General features: G+C 39.6%; 1 long non-coding RNA gene across 1 annotated transcript; it reads right to left on the bottom strand.

Annotated features, from left to right (window-relative positions):
* Positions 1–5,988: 5,988 nt before the first annotated feature.
* Positions 5,989–10,051, bottom strand: LOC124270429. Its single transcript, XR_006896771.1, has 3 exons — positions 9,941–10,051; positions 6,530–6,643; positions 5,989–6,265 (listed from the first exon to the last, which is right to left on the bottom strand). It is a non-coding gene; the product is annotated as an uncharacterized LOC124270429 (long non-coding RNA).
* Positions 10,052–19,603: the final 9,552 nt, after the last annotated feature.

Raw genomic sequence — 19,603 nt, 5'->3', positions numbered from 1 at the left:
CCTGGGTTGGTGATGTCACGGATCTTGCAGCAGAAGTCAGTTGAATCATTGATGAAGGAGTTGGCAGATTTACCTAATGGGGAGAGTACTTGGGTAAGGTACTGGGCAGTACTGTAGAATACAGTGTCACGGGAACAGACTAGTAGACGAGTTTTAACGGGGTTCTTGTGGATTTTGACTGTTGCTCTGGCATAAGGTGGCTGGGGGTGAGATACTGTGAGTTTTCGATACAGATCTGTTGAGAGTTCATATTTATCATGCAGCATTTTTAGCGTGGCCTTATGCTGACGGTTGAGCTTTGTAGTCGGATCCCTCTTCATCATTTGGTAGGTTGAGGTGTCATCTAGGAGGTTGTCCACCATGGAGTGGAAGTGGTCCTTGTCTAAGACAACAGTTGCTCTGCCCTTGTCGGCTGGGGCGATGACAATATCAGGATGTTGTTTAAGTTGTCTGATGGCTTGTTTCTCAGCTGGTGTGATGTTTGGTTTCTGAGGCTGGGCTTTGTGGAGAATACTGGTGATCTGGTGTCGGAGGAAGTCAACCTTTCCACCGGGTGCAAGTTGTTGGAGACCCTTTTCAATGTTGGCGATAAACATGTCCGAGTTGATTTTGGGTGGTGTAGGGGCAAATTTGAGACCTTTGGCAAGGGCACTGACCTGTTGGTTGGTGAGTTGTTTCTTGCTGAGGTTGACAACTGTGTTGTGGATAGTTGGTGCTGTGGATTTCTGTGCCACAAGCCCACCATCAACCGTGACCAAGGATACTTCATTCCATCAGCTTATGATCCACTCCTCCACCAAGCCCAATCTATTGTATAAACATCGCATCTATTGTTTAAACATCTCATTGTAACTACATCTCTGGCTTCCATTCACTATCTTTTGTGTACTCACTGGCTTCTTCAGCTTACTGCTTAGCCAATCATGGCAATTATGTTGTTTCCTTTGTCTATTATGTTGTTTCATTGTTATATACAGTATATATATGCAGCTCCTACACTTCATGTATCACTCTTGCTTGACAACGGTACAAGAATCTGTATCGAAACGTCCCACTCACGAAATAAAGAAGTTGTTATCCATAAAACTTGTTCTATATTAAACTAAACTAAACTAAAGTGTGAAAAAAAATTACTTTTATGCTTGTTACACCACTGACATATTTTTTTCCAGTGCATAGTTAAAAAGGTTTATTTTAAAAACATTTTATTACTTTCCTGTGTGCAATTTATGATGACTGCATGTTTTAATGTGTTGACCATTCAAAAACATAAACATTTAATTCAGTACAACCCTTTGTATTTTCTTAATTTCCATAACGTGAATTTGACCGTTTTTTTAGATTCACCCATATACGTCTGTTTTCAACCGGGCCACTTCATAACAGTGTGGAACTCACCAAATAGCCAACTTCTGGCTAGGCAGCAGGTGCATTAAAACAGTAGCATGTGCATCTATACACAACAACCCGAACACTAACCTGCTCCAAGTCAAATGGGTCTTACAACGTCAATCGCCTAAAGCTATTTCAACGAACAGAATCTATGGTGTGTTTATTGTGTACATAGAACTCTCGGTTAATGTGGTATAACATAAATTCATAAAACCAAATAATTAATTACATCTGAAATATGTAAGGGTTTGGCTATAACACTATTGTACAGAGACTATTCATCATGTCAAAAGTACCACACGAAAAGGTTAATTTTCATGAAAACTTGCCCTTTAAACAATTGCTTAGCATGGCTTCACATACATAGGTAGGTGGTATGTTTTTTCTGGTGTAGGTTAGTCACGTACCTGTCAAAAAAAGCTGGCTGTCACAACGCCACGGCTACCACAAGTTCAATCACAATACAGTCATCCCTTGCAATAACGCGGGTCTCGGGGTCCACGGACGACCCCTCGCGTTATCAGAAACCCGCTAACGTGGAATGTAGACCGCCGGGTGAAAGACTTATAAACATGTGCGTGTGTATACACAAAACTTATGTCTATCTCTGAATGGTTACAAAACTAGCGAAACTACGAAAATAAATTTGTACCCAAGTATTTGTATGTTTCCGTTTAGTAAGATTGATCTTTAAAATGCAAATATGGTAAGATATGGTAAGTGTTACACTGCTTGTTTCACTATCAAACTCGCCGACTGACTGTTCAGCCATTTTTCTAAATGATGCAATGTCACGCATTACCCCAATAAAGAGTTCACTGTAGGTTTGCTTCCATAATGTAACAGTATGGGTGTTATTTATTGTTTAGATATTTATTTACATGCCGGATAGATGTAAATAAGGACTTATTCTTTTCAAATGCCGATGTCAACTCACCTACATAAACACATGGAGAGGCGGCAACATGCGAGCTACTTAGCCAATCAAATAAATTGTACCAGTTTGTTTACAAAAAGGGAGGCAGTGATTGGATGATCGCTTTAAAATCCGGAGAAAGTCCGCCTTGTCACAAGAATGAAGAGAAACACGAGGTGAGCTTTAAAGAACACTGCATTTGTTTAATGACATGAATGTGTATAATAAAAAATACAAATATTGATCAAAGTATATATACATGTATTTACATGTTTATAGTCCTGCATAAAACAAGGCAGAAAGTGTTCAAGACAGATAATTAACAATTCAATCTTTATGAGTGCTTTAAGATACTGCTTTTTCTGGGTTTCACGACATTTTGCGCCTCTCACATCGTCTATACATATCAAGCCTCTTTGAAAAAGTCACATAAGCTTTTTTGCGTTTTCACATTTTGTGCCTGTCCTTTCAGTTTTTCAACAATGTTCTGCATTTGCATAACAGACAGTTCAGAAAAGTCAGCTGATCATTCCATATGTTTGAAAACAATATTGGCACAAGATAAAACCTCTGAAACTGTTGTACCACATTCGTTTTCTGGTTTGATGCCATCGTTATCATCTTCCACTTCTGTATGTGCTGATGTCATGGCATCCTCAACTATTTCTTCGTCCCCCAGGCTTCCAAACACAGGAAGATCATCGTCAATTGCGTTGTACAATTCCACAGTTTCGGGGCTGGTGATGAGGGGGTTCTCTGCTGCATATGCTTCATACTTCCAGAGTGCATCAGTCACGTCTTCTGGGTTAAATCCAAGGAAGTTGTCGTCGTCAGTGATGGCGAAAGCTTCACTGAGATCCTTGTTCCAACATTTTTCGATAGTTTGCTGTGGTACGCTTTGCCATGCCATGAGGGAGGTAGTGATTGCATCTATGACTGTGACTGTCCTTAGGAAATCTACGGGAGTGAGTCCCGATTCAATGGCTCTATTCACAAGTCCTCTTCGGTAGTGAGACTTGTAAGCTTGGATAATGCCTTGATCCATCGGTTGGAGGAGAGAGGTGGTGTTCTTTGGGAGAAGCACTGCTCTAATCTTCCTGTCATGCGATATCAACGTGGTCGTAGGCGGGTGGGCGGGGCAGTTGTCCATCAGCAGTATCGCCTTTTCCTCAAGTCTTAACGATTGTAGATATTGTCTGACTGCAGGAATAAACTTATGGAAAAACCATTCTTGAAAGATAGCGGCTGTCATCCAGGCATTCTTGGAGGCGGCGTAGACAGCCGGTAAGATTGATCGGTTGACATGGTGGAGACAGCGTGGATTCTGCGACGTTCCTATGATGAGGGGCTTCAGCTTATGCTTTCCCGTTTTATTACTTGTCAGCAAAACTGTGACGCATTGTTTGGCCTTCTTGAACCCAGCTGGGCGTTTTTCTTCTGGCGTGGATAAGGTCCTGTCCGGCAACATCTTATAGTATAGCCCAGTTTCGTCAAAGTTATATATTTGATCCGGCTCAAGGCCTTCGGACTCGATCAGCTGCCGTAGTTCAGTCGGGTAATTACTAGCTGCTTCAATCCCTGGATATTCCAGAAGGAGACATTGACACCACATAATAGTTTTGGGTAGTATGAAAAATCCTTGCAGTGTTCTTAGAACATAAGAAACGAATGGTATATGGAATATATGGAACAACTACATTATGTCACCTGTTTCATAGGATTCCAGCCAGGCACACACAGAGTGTGTTGATAATATCCTGCACTTGGTCACTATGAGATGGAGAGGGTGACCACCACATGGGGTTGATGGAAGAGTTCATTTGAGAGTTTGGTCCTGCCTGCGGGGAGACAGGCCATCGGGGTGGTATCTGTTGTGGGGGAGGTGGAGATGGTCTCAGCTGTCCGTTCCATGTGTGGGTTGATGTGGCATGTGGGGGCATCAACTGCCTCTGCCAGGGCTGTTGTACATCCTGGGGTTGCTGACACAATATGTTAGGGTTCACAGATCCTGACTGGTGGTGAAGATTGTTATTGTTGTCATTGGTTGGTGGCACAAGATGACTGGTATTTGGTCTGGGTAGTGATGACAGTGGTGGCACAAGATGACTGGTATTTGGTCTGGGTAGTGATGACAGTGGTAGCACAAGATGACTGGTATTTGGTCTGGGTAGTGATGACAGTGGTGGCACAAGATGACTGGTATTTGGTCTGGGCAGTGATGACAGTGGTGGAAAGTCAGCATAATCAGGCTGCTTAGGTTTTACTGGCAAAATGTTGTCCATAAGAGAGGTGACAAACAGATGAATTTAATGCTTGGTGGATGAACCTTGTCATGATACATGTTTTCCAAAGGAACCATCTCTGCTACATCCCTGGTGCTCTAGATTTGTCGATATGTAGAGTTGTAAAAGTACCTTCCGTCCCCATGAAGTTGGCACGTTTACACCAATGTCAAACAGTTTCTGTCGCAATTGTTAGACGGGGGAACTTCTGTTTGACCTCCGTCTCTCAATGCCGACATGACATCATTCGATAAGGTGACTGTTCAGAATAGTATAAAAATAACAGTATTTTCCCGCATTTATCAAAAGAAGAAAAGAAAATGTGAAAAAATAAATTTTAGAGGTTTTGATTTTGACTACCCTATGCATTAAACAGGTATAAGAGTAAACAATACAAGCAACATACCTCTACATTCAAACAATAATATCACAAAAATAATGGTCCACTAATGATGGTATCAAAATCACCTTGGTGAAGTGAGTGCAAACATGTTCGTTGGCACAGCAATAGGATAATCAGTTCTTTGTCAAAGGCAGTGAAGTTCAATTTGGCACAATAAATGAATTCAATTCTTTTGAACAGGAAAAAGAGCTCTTTTTTATTTAAACGATATTTATTGTTCAATAGAGCATGTGCATATAATATATTACAAAATGGAGTGGATTGGCAAACAAGCCTGTGGCTTATATCAATGCCTTTCCACAGTTCTGTTTGACTTAACAGAATGAACAATAGGTACTATGAACGGTCTTTGAAATATTTTGGCTTTCATAATTTGTTTAATAATCTTTATCATAAGATAACATTTTTGTTAGGGCTGAATACTGTTAGTTTACAAGTTGACCTCACAACAAGTAAATGAAACATCTATTCTTTACCAGACTGCTTGTTACGCAGTGGAAATTAAACTAAATTATCTATGGTGTGCAGTGGAAGTTAAACTAAACTACATAAATTTGGACTTACCTTTCAATCAACTAAATGTGAAATCCCCTTATAAACAACTAAACGTGAAATCCCCTTATAATCAACTAAACGTGAAATCCCCTTTTTAATGCAATAAGAAATGTGAAATAAGCTAATAAATAATGAAGTTTAAACTTAATATGAAGAAACTGTCTACCTAGCAAGTGTTAAATGTTAGTGAATAATTCTCTCAACTATCTCTGTTTGTATTTCTATTTTATCTGTACTTGCTAGCTATCACTTGGAGAGAGTTACCCACTAACAACTGTCACTAGCCTACAACTGAAAGTTTTTTTCTGTCTCATACGCGGTCGACCTTCGGGCAGAATCTCGTGCAGCATGAAAAGCTAATGTCCTTGTCACGCTTCAGGTGTATTTGTACTATCACGTACTGTGTCCGAGAACATCAGTTCTTTACGGACCCTTCAGAACACTGCTATTTGCAAATATAAAATATCTTAAATATATCTTTATCATAGAGGTATCACCTGTCCTTGCAGTGCATTTCCATTTGTCAAAAAATTTATCACAAGCACTTACTTCAGGAATGAAGCAACCCAGTTTTCAAGTGTAACAATACATCATTTTCAAAACGTGTGACATTGACTATGGTAATGCAGGTCTTTGACTTCAAACCCTTGCCCTTTTGCTTGGAAACAAGCTTCTCCAAATCACGGAACAGATGAATGCTTTTTCAGCATCAGTACCCTGAAGATTTGAAACAACAATTATTGAAATAAAAATGTCCAATTACATGGTAACCCGGTTTGAAATAATAACCATATCAAATCGATATTAATCAACTTACTAAGGTATCGCAGAGGGTTAGTGAAATTAGTTAGGTATTTTGAGAGTTAACCGTATCTAATTAGAAATATAATAAATTATCATATCGAATAGTATTGTCCATATGACAAGCAGCTTGTAACAAGAAATTGAAAATACATATACATCTAACGTGACTTCTGAAACCTCAGGTGCAGTTTTCTTAGATGACGGTCTGCATCACCCATTCCATATTTCTAGCAGTTTCTTCCTCGCTTCCTCTGGATCATCACTGTGTTGGCAAAAGACTTCATGCACCAACTGAAACAGTATTTTAGAATGTATTTAATGATTGAAAGGCAGAAAGATATGCAACAGAGCGTGCCTGCTTGTTCAATGTAAAACTAGAACAACCGTGACAATGAATCAACAGAGCGATAACACTGTTCAAGTAACGTTTTATACCTGGATTGTCTGGATTTGATAAATAAGGTCAAGGACAAATGTCCAAGGTATTTGTCTAGGCAAACTCAATTGGAAACAAAAATTGGATGTATAATAAGTGATAAAAAATGTTTCCCATGGGTATCATTCACATACATTGCAGGTAAAGAGTTTGGCAATGAAACAATAACTGAATGTGCGGAAAAAAAGACTTTAAAAAATACTTAGGGACTTGATAACTTTAGTAAGATAGAAAAAACTTCTTAGTTTTAGCATTGATTCAGATGTCTTAGATAAATGTACACAACTTACAGTATAAGTTTGCAATGCAGAGTTTTTGTAGATATTCAGTTTGGAGTTTGCATTGTGGTCGTTTCACAGAAGATTTGGACAGTGGTTCTGTAAAACTTATCAAATTCAATACTATCATATTTGTGTCTTAAAGCAAATTGTATAGTTTGGAAAATATTTTCTTCAAAATTGTATTTGTCATTAAAGTTCTTTGGGAAAATAAACGATCATTTCATTGGTTATTGCATTTACTTTTCTCAAGTAGATATACAGTCAACTCTCGTGTTAATCCGACACTTGTGGTTGCAGAGAAATATGTTGGATTAACGAAAATGTCGGAAAATATCAGAAATTGTAGATCTGGTTATCGTCTTCGTTTGTAAAAACATTCAGTAATAAAAAAAATATAACAATACATCCTTGATATCTTTTATTAACAATCATAGATGGCATAACATACATGTACATATAAAATCACATAATCAATCGGTTTCGTATCGATTTCAAAATCACATTGGCACAAAACTCACGTTTGTTTTTACCAGTCGTCGCTATTTCACTCTCAGCAGCCATTATGACCCGGATGTTGAATGAGTCACTGTTTTCATACGACTAGTTCCACAGTAACATATGTATGTCTGGTGAACAATAATTTAAAACTTGAAATAGTCTTTGAGGGTTTTTTGTTGTTCATTTTTTTTCTGCATTTTAGTTTTCAAAGTGTCGATGAAGTCAAGGTCACTCACATCAAACACGTCTAAGTTGTGTGTCACAAATGTCTGTAAAGTGTTCAACAATGTTTTGACCTCAGGTAGCTTGGGAACGACTGGTTCGGTTGTCTGGTCTTCTTCAGTGTTGGTTTCTTCTTCGGCAGTAGGTCGGACAATCTCGATTATTTCATCTTCTGTCATGGCTTCCTCACATGGCAGGTTTGCGTCATATTCTATGAATTCACTGACAGGTGCGGGTACATCTGGATATAGCTTGTCAAGAGTTTCCTGTAAATCTCGGACGTCTTCAGTCGGTTCATTATCGGGCTCAATCTGGCTGTCGGTAGGTGGCAGGATTTTCGTATGACGCCAGCAGTTGATGATTGTCGGTTGCTTCACATCTCTCCACGCTGATCGGATAAACAGTAGGGCTTGCTTGATGTCAAGTCAAGCAGCCAGCAAGGCACGCGCTAATCACCTTTCATGTGTGATGTTTGTATACGGTCGGATCATCCGACCGGCTGTTGATTCGGATCAACGAATGTTTTTACAATGTATTTACAATGATCAGTTGCTAGATTAGTGTGTCGGAGTCGGAATGCGAGAATGTCGGATTAACGAGAGTAATTATCACTGTTTTAAATGGTTCCCAAAGTTTTTGTCGGCTTAACGTGATTGTCGGATTAATGAGTGTCGGATTAACGAGAGCCGACTGTACTTGTATTTCTTTTATCGAGTTATCGATCTTGGATAGTTAAGACAATCAATAACCGAGTTTTGACAGACGATAGGCACATTGAAATCACTGCATTTTGAACATTTTGACATCCATTTGAAGAAATCTAAAAGAATGTCTAGTTATCATATAATAATAGGCCTGTAGAGATGTAGCGATTGCCTCACCATTCATTGGCGCCCAAAGTATCGAGGCACGCTTGCAGTTAGTAATGACAGATTAACACTATAATGTTAATAAATAAGAGAGATATATTGACACTGATGTAAATAATTTAACACTGATGTTAATAATATTACGTAAGTCGTACTTGTATGCAAATAGTATTATTTGTATGTGTATGCAAGAAATACGACATCTTATTCCATTTAGCTTAATATTATTTCAATTAGATTAGTTAGAGGGGTAATAATTTTAGACCAACTTTCCAGCTGTGCAGTAAATTTAACCAAAATCTGAGGTGAGATTAGTTGAAACAGATTATTTTTTTAATATTTCGAACACACTACCATATCTGATCTTATACACATTTTCATTAACAACTAGATCTGTCGTACTCATCGCTGTGCATTGACATTGTGTAAAGACGTACATAGGCTACTACACATTAACGCCTGTGTTATATTATTAACATTAAGGTGTTGGCAAATCCACACCTGTGTTTCCGTATAAACAGAGGTGTTACATATTTAACATATTAATGCGTTAATGCCTAACATTTACGGTGTGTGTACTCAAACTTTCATCAATGAAGACCTATTTGTTTTGGACATATGCTCCGGACAAAAACTGACTTCAGACAGGCGGATGGATGGGCCGATTGCTAGATCCTCCCCATACTATAATACGGGGGAATAATGATACACAGGCTGTGTTACGCAGTGTTCTATAAAGTAAACTCTCAACACTGTGATTAATCTATTTTCACTTTAATTCTATTTTTGTTTTGCTCAAATGTATTCAGTTGGTACATTGTTCACAACAATATAGTCAATAGGCGTTGCAGAATGCAGCCTATCAACTGGCAAATTATAAATCAAATATAACGATAGGCCATCGAATATACGACCGCTCTGTCCGAAGTTCTAACAACTCTGTTCAAATCTGTTATCGGAGAAACCTGGTGCAAGTTCAATGCCATGTGTTTCATGCAGTGAAAACTTCCTCGAAGTAAATAGTGTTAGTGCGAATGTTCTTATTTCAGACACATAAACGGATGTGAATGTTCTACGTTTACAAACACAGTTCTCCTGAACAGACTGTATCTTTAATATTTATGTAAAATCTAATAAGAGTAATAATATTCGCACTGTAGATTGCAAACAGCAGCAAAGTATTTTAATAGTTTTATTTAACTTTCCGAACTGCAACAATAAAGTTACAATAGACCTCTTTACAGCTGTAATAATCAAAGCAATGAGCTGTACCGGTACTCACCATTTCTCTTCTTCTTCAAAGACCTTTTTCACCTGTTCCTGGACATAAAAATACAGAGATCTTTGCCAATAAGTTTGCCCTCCTCTTATTCCCTTCAGATGTACATGTAAACTACTGAAGTTCGTTTTGAACCACCCGAGGTGTTGCACTAACATCCTGGAGACCATGACATTCATTCGCTGCCTTACTTCATTGAATTGTTCTTTTGATAGAATAAACGATTCAACGGAAATGTCACCTGCCGATATTGTGTCTGGTCCTGTGATGTCAAGGTGAGTACTGGGTTCTCGGTTTACACTCATGTAGGCCAAAGCAAAGTTGATTTCAGGAATCTGCAGCAGGATGTCTCGTAACCTTTTTCCCGACATTGTCCCAGCAAAAAGTGAACCCCGGGTGGAGTGACTCTGAAGTAGCTTGAGGTGTTGCAGGAGATTGTTCACCTCCGATATCCATAACAGACGTGCCATCCATGACTTCAGTGTCAGCATCTACATCTTCGTCTCCCTAACATTAACATCCTCATCGTCAGGATCCTCTTCTTCCGGATCTTCCAGTGATTCAAGTTCAGCCTCACTCTCGTCTGAAACAATGTCTTTGCCATCATTGTCAGCAGAGTTCACCTCCTGTTCTATGTTCTTGCTTGCCGACATAGCAAGGGTGAGTTCTCTGTTATCTTCTGCATTGTCGACAGGGAGAGGGTTGGCATCTTCATTGAGCTGTCGTTCGAGTTCCTCTTTACATTTCTTTGCTGCAGAATCAAATTCTGCTCGGAGCTGGTCAATAGCTGACAGAGTCCCCTTATTACTGAGACACAAACCCAGAGCTGGATTGAGTAGACAGTCTGGAGGAAACTGTCTTTGTGGCAGGTGAGAATAACAACCCAGCTAATGCAGTTCCAACGAAGGGTTTTAAGTTCACTACCCTTTCAGTTCCTCTTGATAACGAATCCTCGCCTAAAGATGTGGTGGCGATGGCTTTCAGCGAGTTTTCTATCATAGGTGTGTAGCCAGGTGTGGTGTGTAATGTCCAGCCACGGGGCTGCAAACTTTGTCTCCCATGAAAATTCTTCAATAGAAGGCAAAGTTACGGAACTTGTAACGGGAAAGTCACTCTTCAATAACTGCCTCACTTCCTTCCTGATGAGAGATTTCACAAACTTATAACACTGTTGCTTACATCTGGGAGTGGCATTGTACAGTCCAGAAATAGCCTTCCGATATTTTCAATTCTGAATGTGAGAGATGACTGATTCCCATTTGGCACCCAGGGATCTTAGTTGGTCCTTTACTGAACAAGATCTTTTGTGCGCCAGCAGTTGGCTTCTGAAATTAAAGGATGATATGACTGTACTATAATCCCATAGTTAGGGGTGTGTGAGGGAGTGAGTTTAGTTTGATGGCGCACTCAGCAATATTCCAGCTATATGGCGGCGGTCTGGAAATAATCGAGTCTGGACCAGACAATCCAGTGATCAACAGCATGAGCATCAATCTGCGCAATTGGGAACCGATGACGTGTCAACCAAACAGCCTGACCCGATCCCGTTAGTCGCCTCTTACGACAAGTATGTGTTACTGAAGGTTCATTCTAACCTGGACCTTTACGGGTCTAGGGGTGTAAGAAGTATGAATTGTATTCATAACTAAATTTCCGTTTTAATATATGATGCTTTGAAAGAATTTGTAAGAAGTATGTGATATGTAATACTGTATTGCGCAACCTATGCTGACTACCAAGTGATTTATTGTTCATAATGATGAAATTAACCATTCTTTCTCCATTAACCATTGAATCTGACTCAATTAATCACAGTACCAAAAAGGAAGCAACGGTGTTATTGAATAGGATCAAGGTTTATCATATTTGACTACATTATAATTTCCCCTATACATTACAGACTTTCATTCCCGATAGTCTTCATAAAGTACTAGAAGTTTTCAATTTACAAATTACTTGTTAAAACTGTTAAAGATAAGAGCAGGCCCTGTTAGTAAAGTTAGGAGTAAATATGTAATCACCACTGTGAGATTTAGTTAAGTATAACTACATACCATACGACAAATTAAAGTAGAGAACATCAATACTGAAGAATTCGCAGCACATGCAATTAATAAATATATAGAGGGGGGGGAGGGGTGAGGGTCCTATTGGGGTTGTCAGAATTGTTGGGGGTCAAGGGTCACTTAAGCTGTTGATGGTGTGTTAGCAGTGAGGGGGAGAAGGGGGAAAGGATGTTTGAAGTAGGGAATGTTGGAACTGACCGTCTGTCAGCGGCCAAAATGCGCAGATCACGTGACCACTGTGTATTGTCAGTTTTACAGACTTTCCCACGTACGACTAATTAATGCAGTGCATGAAAAAAACTTGGAAATAGTCAGTGTGTTACCTTAGAAGCATCGGCGCTTGTACTAGTGCTTGGTAATGGTTCCTTTGCTTGTTCTGTGGGAAGTTTCGTTCCAATATATCCATATAGAGCGGTTAGTCCCAAAAATTGGACAAACTCTGTTTATACTTGTTCACATTGACCAACAGCGCCCAGCACTACGGACATAAGAAAGTAGGACCTCTTGAAGTTTTCACTGGCGTGAATGTAGAATCCGTAAGGGTTATCAAAACTTCTCTCGCCGATCCACAAGATCCAGGTAGAACTAAACTAAATCTTAAGTATCCTTCACCATCGGGTCTTGATTCAAAAAGTGAATCGCAGTTGGCGCAAGCATTATCCAGGTTTAGTCCAAGGATGGATGTCAACGGCATGATGACAGGTTTGACCAGTGTAAGTCTTGGTACACTATCAATTTTAGTGCCAAAGGGGAAAAACTGCAGATAGGCATGCATGTCATGAATGGTCAAAGCGTTCTCGGAGTTCTGCCTACGGGATACGGGAAAACTTTGTGTATTTTGATACCACTTATGACTACCGAGAAAGAAAGCATTACCCTGATAATTTTACCTTTGACATCACTTATGGATGATATGTCAGAAAAAATTAAAGAATGTGGAATTTCAGTTGCCAGTCTTGCACACAGTGGAACAATCTGTTGGAGACGGAGGGAAAAACGGAAAGTTTCAAGTGGTGTTAGCATCTCCCAAGATGGCTCTTAAGAGGGTTTGGAAGGATGTGTTTTTTTGTGATGTTTGGCAAGAATGAATCTTGTTTTTTGGCAATTGATGAAGCTCACTGTATCTCGGATTGGGGTGAGGATTTTCGAACTGATTACAGACTTATTCACGAACTTAGAAGCATACTAGATTGTCTGGTTCTGACATTAACAGCTACTACAACGTCGGACGTTAAGAGTGACATTATGAAGTTTTGCATCTCGAAAGTTGTGTCCAAGAAACATTTTCATTGAAATAAAGACACTAAGCATACGTAATCATACGTAATCACTGAAATGGTTGATAGATCACATTAGAAAAAAGCAATAGCTTGCAAAGAAAACTATTGTGTTTTGCAGAGGGGTGGACACTTTCTCGTCAGTCATTTTCACTCAAATGAAGGGACAGTTAGGCGACGATGCATATGTTTCTGGGACAAAAGATTCAAAACATGAACTCGTTGAAATGTTTCACAAATGTACAGACTGTGAATCAAAAACACGAATTCTGAACGATTTCAGAACAAACAACAACAACATTTGATACCTTGTGGCCACTACCACCCTTGGTATGGGACTGGATATCCCTGATGTGGACGTTGTATTTATGGAAAAGCAGTTAATGTAGCTTTGAGTTGAAAAGTATGTGTACTTAGGACCATTTATATGAAGTGTGTTATATTTAACCAAGTGGATATATTCATTTGTGATGTTGAAGAGTTTGTAAACAGTTGCAGTTATAATTCTGTAAGGAACTTTTATATGCAGTGTACATTTGTTCATGTTTGATGGTTTATTGCTAATGGCGGGTTACATACACGACCTCGACCCTCGTGTGGGTTGATACCAAAGCTGGCATAAGATTAATACGAAATATGCTTAATCTCGTAATAGCCCCTTCTTCATACATGAAGAATTTACCAATTATAGCAATAAACATTAAGAACATGAAACGTTACTAAACCCTTCAATTGGCATGCATTACTGAATTGAAACATGAAATGCATAATTGAAATAAACTAGTTATTGGACAGTAGCTAGATATTTAGAATATCTATTGGCACTTGGGATAATATTGTTGAGCATTTAAAGTCCATAAGTCCATGTTCATGTTTGATAAATCAATAAAAAACTTAATTGAAATAAATTTAAACATATAGGTTTTACACCTTGTATAAACCTATAACTTTAAAGTCTTTGAAGATAAAAAGTTTTAACACTTTTAAGCTGAACATTAGCTTATGAAACACAGTTACTCATAAAGAGTTATTTTGGCACAAAATCTTTTGTGAATCTTGTGGGTGGTTTTACAGTTCTTGTCGAACGACGAACACCTGGGGAACTCAGTTCAGTTGGTGGCTTTTGTTGAACATCTTTAACAGGCGACGCTGGCATAGGAGGTTTGACTATCTCGGGGTTGACTGGTTGATAGTCAGGCTTTCCTCCAGACTCAGTGATTTCCTCACTTGTGTGTTTGAGGAATTTACAATTGCGACGGTACTCTTCCCATCAATACTCACAATGTATGATCTGGGGACACTTGTTGCACACATGTACCTAGTCGCCACTTTCCACCGCGATCTGTTGGAGATGGCTGAACACGCATTTAAGCTTGACCAGTGGTCAATTCAGGTAGTGGTCTAGAACCACCATCATAATAAAGCTTAGATTTCTTAAGCTTATCACACTTTTAGCCACAACATTTTCCACGCTTCGGTTTCAGGAGCTGACTCCGCTATAGGTAGTGTTGCACGAAGTTAGTCGCATGACATCAGACGCTGGACTGGGCTGCTGTCCATTCCTTCTGTTGGTGTGTTTCGCCAGTCCTGAATGGCTTTCCACGGATCATTGCCATTTCTCTTGGATTTTCGTGAGAAGTCTCTTTGCGATCTTGACCGCTGACTCCGCTTCCATTAGATTGACTGTGATAGGGAGATGATGTCACATGCTCAAATTCCCAATCTTTGAGAAGTGTTCGAATTCTGCGGATGCTAGTTGAGAACCATTGTCAGTCACCACCTTTTCCGGATACCGTGGACGACTGAATTGCATCTTCATACACTCAATGATACTGGCAGATGCTGTAATTTCCAAGTTTGTCGACTTCCCAGTAGTCAGAGTAGTAGTCTACTTGTATGAGGTAGTCGCCCCCATCCAATGAAGATGTCGGCTCCGATCTTGCTCCATGGTCTGTCCGGTATGTCATGTGTCATGAGAGGTTCTTTGGGTTGTTTGTCAGACAGTTCACAACACGTTGTACATTTGGCGACATAGTCCTTGATGTCGGAACTCATGTTCGGCCAGTACAGAACATCACAAGCCCACGGATTACATGCTTCAGCCCCAAGGTGGCTGGAATGAATGTGTTGGAGCATTTCTGCTCTGAGTGCATAGGGAATCACGACATATTTACACACCTTTGTACAGAACACCGCTCTTCTGAAGTTCCAGAAGTCTCGGATGCACACAGGAGTTTCATCACGACGCCTCTCCGGCCGGCTAGAACAGTTGACTTCAGAGTTTGCATCGTTGTGTCTTGATCATTCAAGCGTTGTAGTTGATCAAGTCTTTGATCAGTGACAGGGATGTACTCCGCAGCGTTTACTTCTTCAAATTCATTGTACAGAGCATTTTCTTCTGTGATTGAGAATATCTCATAGTCTTTTTGCTGAAGTTTCAACTTTCTTTCTCGGAAGTGATGCTCTAGAGAGAAAGTCTGCATGTATGTACATTTCTGACCCTTTCTTGTACTTCACTTCAAGATTGTACTTTTGTAGTCTGAGGAGCATTCTTTGTAGTCTCTTTGGAGAAGAGAGCAGAGATTTCTTGAAAATGCTCTCCAGAGGCTTATGGTCACTGTCGACATGTATCACGCCACGCCCATAGACGTGATTGATCGAAACGCTCACACGCAAAACACAATGGCAAGGCATTCTTTTTCAATTTGGCGCCGTAACGCTGTTCAGTTTCAGAGAGAGACCTAGATGCAAAACAGACGGGCTGTCCATTTTGTAGAAGCTGCTATACTTCAGGCCTACTTCACTCGCATCAGCTTGTATAGTGACTTCCTCGTTCACATCATAGTATTTGAGTACAGGAGTACTTGTCACCATACTTTTGATCTGTTCAAAGGCTTTCTCATGCTGATCCAACCAACACCACACTGCATCTTTGTCAAGGAGACGTCTGAGAGGTTCACATATTTCAGAGAGACGAGGCAGGAATTTTGATAGGTAGTTAATGAAACCTATGAATCTTTGAACACTCTTTGCATCATGTGGTTTTGGCATTTCTTGGACTGCACGTACCTTCTCAGGATCTGGTTTAAGTCCTTCTGCAGTTAAGAGATGACCCAAGTATGGAATCGCTGATTGTCGGAGTCGAAGTGTTCAGTTTCAAGTTTGATTTTCTGGCCCTTTCAAGTAGTTTGATCAAGTTTCTGTCATGGTCGATGTTGGCTTTATCAAGTGTGTCGCCACATCCATAGACAAGGATGTCGTCATGGATTACCTCAACACCGGATAATCCTTCCAAGACCTCATGCTGACGCCGTTGGTATTCTTCAGGAGCTGTGGCGATACCAAAAGGCATAATGTAACCAGCGAGCATCGACCAAAAGGAGTCCAGAATGTAGTCAAGTAGCTACTTTCATCATCAAGTTGAACTTGCCAGAAGCCATCTTTTGCGTCAAGAGTTGAAAAGACTTTGGCTTCACCAAGACGAGGAAGAACTTCATCTATGGTTGGAATCTGGTAGTGAGAGCGCTTTCAGGGCAACATTTAAGTCCTTAGGATCTAAGCATATCCTCAATTTTCCTGGCTTCTTCACAACTACCATGCTGTTGATCCATTCAGTTGGTTCAGTGACTTTAGCAAGCACACCTTTCTCAACAAGTTCATCGACTTTGCTTTTCACTTCTTGCTTCAGCGCTACTGCTATTCTCTGGGCGAGGTTGATGCTGTTCAGGTGTGATGGCTGGATCGACATCTAAGTGGTAGGTACCTTGTAGACACCCAAGTCCACTCTAAATACATCTCCATAATCGCCCATTATCTTCGAAAGTATGTCAAAGATGGAATCTGTACTTCCTGCACACTGTAGACACGCATCATTTACAGTCATGAGATTCAAGATTTCACATGTTTCAGCAGACAAGAGCGTGTTTGCTGTCCATCAACAATTTGAAATGTCAGTTCATGGGCCTTACCCTCACTAATACACTCCAAAGTTGCTTCACCTCGCGATTTCATCAGAGATTGATCATAGAGTCTAAGTTTTGCCCTTCTTTTCTCAACAGGAGATCTCCGCAGCGCTGAGCTAGATAACAGTAATCACTGAAGTTCATGATGTTGCATGTTGTTCCCCGAAGTCGAAGTTGACACTTCAAGTCGAAGTCAGCCATTCTTCACTAGGGAACTTTCAAGTTTAAGTCTACAAACCGCTGTTTACCCCGTGTTTTAACTGATCCAACACTGTGGGTAATAGAGTACACTGGTTCATCATCAGAGCAATAATCATCATCATCATCATCATATTCATCTGCATCAAGATAGTGCAAACTACCCTTGCCTTGTTTCTTTTTCAAACAGGAACTTGCAAAGTGATGAAGTTTCTTGCAGAATGTACATGTCTTGCCAAAATGCAGGCATGATTTTCTATCTTGTTTATGTTGTCCACCACAATATTTACATCTGTACTGCAAATGTTCTGTACTATTGCTTTGTGGTTTACCCTTAGGTTTTTCTTTTTTAGCTTGATTCTGTTGCTTCTTCTTGAATGGACGTTTAACAAGATGTATAGCTTCTTCATTGTTTGATGATATTTTCTTTAATTGCTTTGCAGCAATCTCACTAGCTCTGTAAGTGTCAATTGCATGTTTCAGATCAAGTTTTGATTCACTTAAGCATTCGTGAACGAGCACCAGTGTCTTTAGTTCCTAACACTATTCTGTCTCTTATCAAGTCATCGAAGAGATCCAAAATCACAGGAAGCAGCAAGTTGACGGTTTAGTAACATATTCATCAATGCCTTCAGAAATTCCTTGATTTGTAGTGTTAAACACATATGCTTCATAAATTACATTTCTAGCAGGTAGAAAATGTTTTCAAGAGCTTCAAGAATTTGTTTAGGTTTTGTTTTGTCTTCATCAGATATGTCTAGGTGTTGATACACTCTATAACAATTCTTTTCCCATCAAACTCAAGAAAGTTGCAACCACAATTTTAGGATCTTTTTGTCAAGTTCAGTAGCAATAGCATAATTTTCCCATTGAGAACTTAAAGAATGTCCAATTCACACCTAAATCTCCATTAAAGTCCATTGGAGCTGGGACAGGAAAATTGCTAGACGCCATTTTGAAGTGTTTACGGTAATACTCAAGTTGGTTTTACCGCTGATTTTTTTCTCAATGAGATGAAAAATACAGCATTAAAGTTCATGATATTATAAGCAAGACGCTATAAATCACTTTTCACTAAAGTTTGTGTGAAGATATTCAGTTATTTACGCTGTAGAACGCTTCAGAAGGCTGCATTGCTGTCACCTTGAAACCAAGATGTCCTATGAAACTTCGCCTGCACTGCTGAGTTGAAGCGACCATCTCGTGAAAAGACACTGTATCCAGGCTTGAAAGTTTAGCTAAACTGTCACTGGATGTCTTGGACATATTCCTACAACTTTTGGGCGCATAGTTTAGTGATTTTTCACCAAACCGGCCACTTCTGACACCATGTTCATGTTTGATGGTTTATTGCTAATGGCGGGTTACATACACGACCTCTACCCTCGTGTGGGTTGATACCAAAGCTGGCATAAGATTAATACGAAATATGCTTAATCTCGTAACAACATTTGAACACTGTGTGTGCAGACTTGGAATGTAGCAGACGCTTGGATATTCTGAAAAAGCTACAGGTAAGAAAATAAAGTATACTTACCAACAGCACTTCATCATAACAGTTAAAACAAACTTAAGTCTATGTGAAAAAAGGGAAGGAAAACATTGGTGAGACAACAGTAGAAATTAGTTTTAACATTATATAACAATATCTTTACACAGACAAAAAGGAAATTATAAATAGCAAACATTTATTTTTTTATTATTTCATTATTTATCTTCAAAAAGTACATTAATATTTCAACCTATGCCATTTGAAGCAAATCGACTCCCCGCCATTACCAAGTCCGTTCGTGCCTTTGTCTTAAGTATTCTAAAATGCTTTGTTTCGTTTCCCTGCCGATCCCAGTTTTAACAAACCCAAGTGGTACGCACAACCTTGTGACGTCACGAGGCAAAATGGCGGAACCTCAAAGTGGAAAGTAGGGGGTAGTGATGAATATAATGTCGAATATTAAATAAATTTTTTCAAGGTAAGACAGCAATCGGATTTTGTACCTAAAGGATTAATCTTTCGGATCCGTGTACCAATATACATGCGATGCTTCGTTTTTCAATTTTTCTTGAGCAGTGATTTTGAAGCCTATAAAAATCAGTAGGACAAATGTCTTGAGTGGGTGTCTGGCTATAGGCCATTGACCTAAAGCTCTTTTTGACATTTTTCTA

Source organism: Haliotis rubra, unplaced genomic scaffold (genome assembly GCF_003918875.1).
Source record: "Haliotis rubra isolate DU_JTF1 unplaced genomic scaffold, ASM391887v1 Scf1517, whole genome shotgun sequence".
NCBI classification, from domain to species: Eukaryota; Metazoa; Mollusca; class Gastropoda; order Lepetellida; family Haliotidae; genus Haliotis; species Haliotis rubra.
The sequence above is the reverse complement of the archived record's forward strand: the minus strand, read 5'-3'. Positions and strand labels throughout refer to the sequence as shown.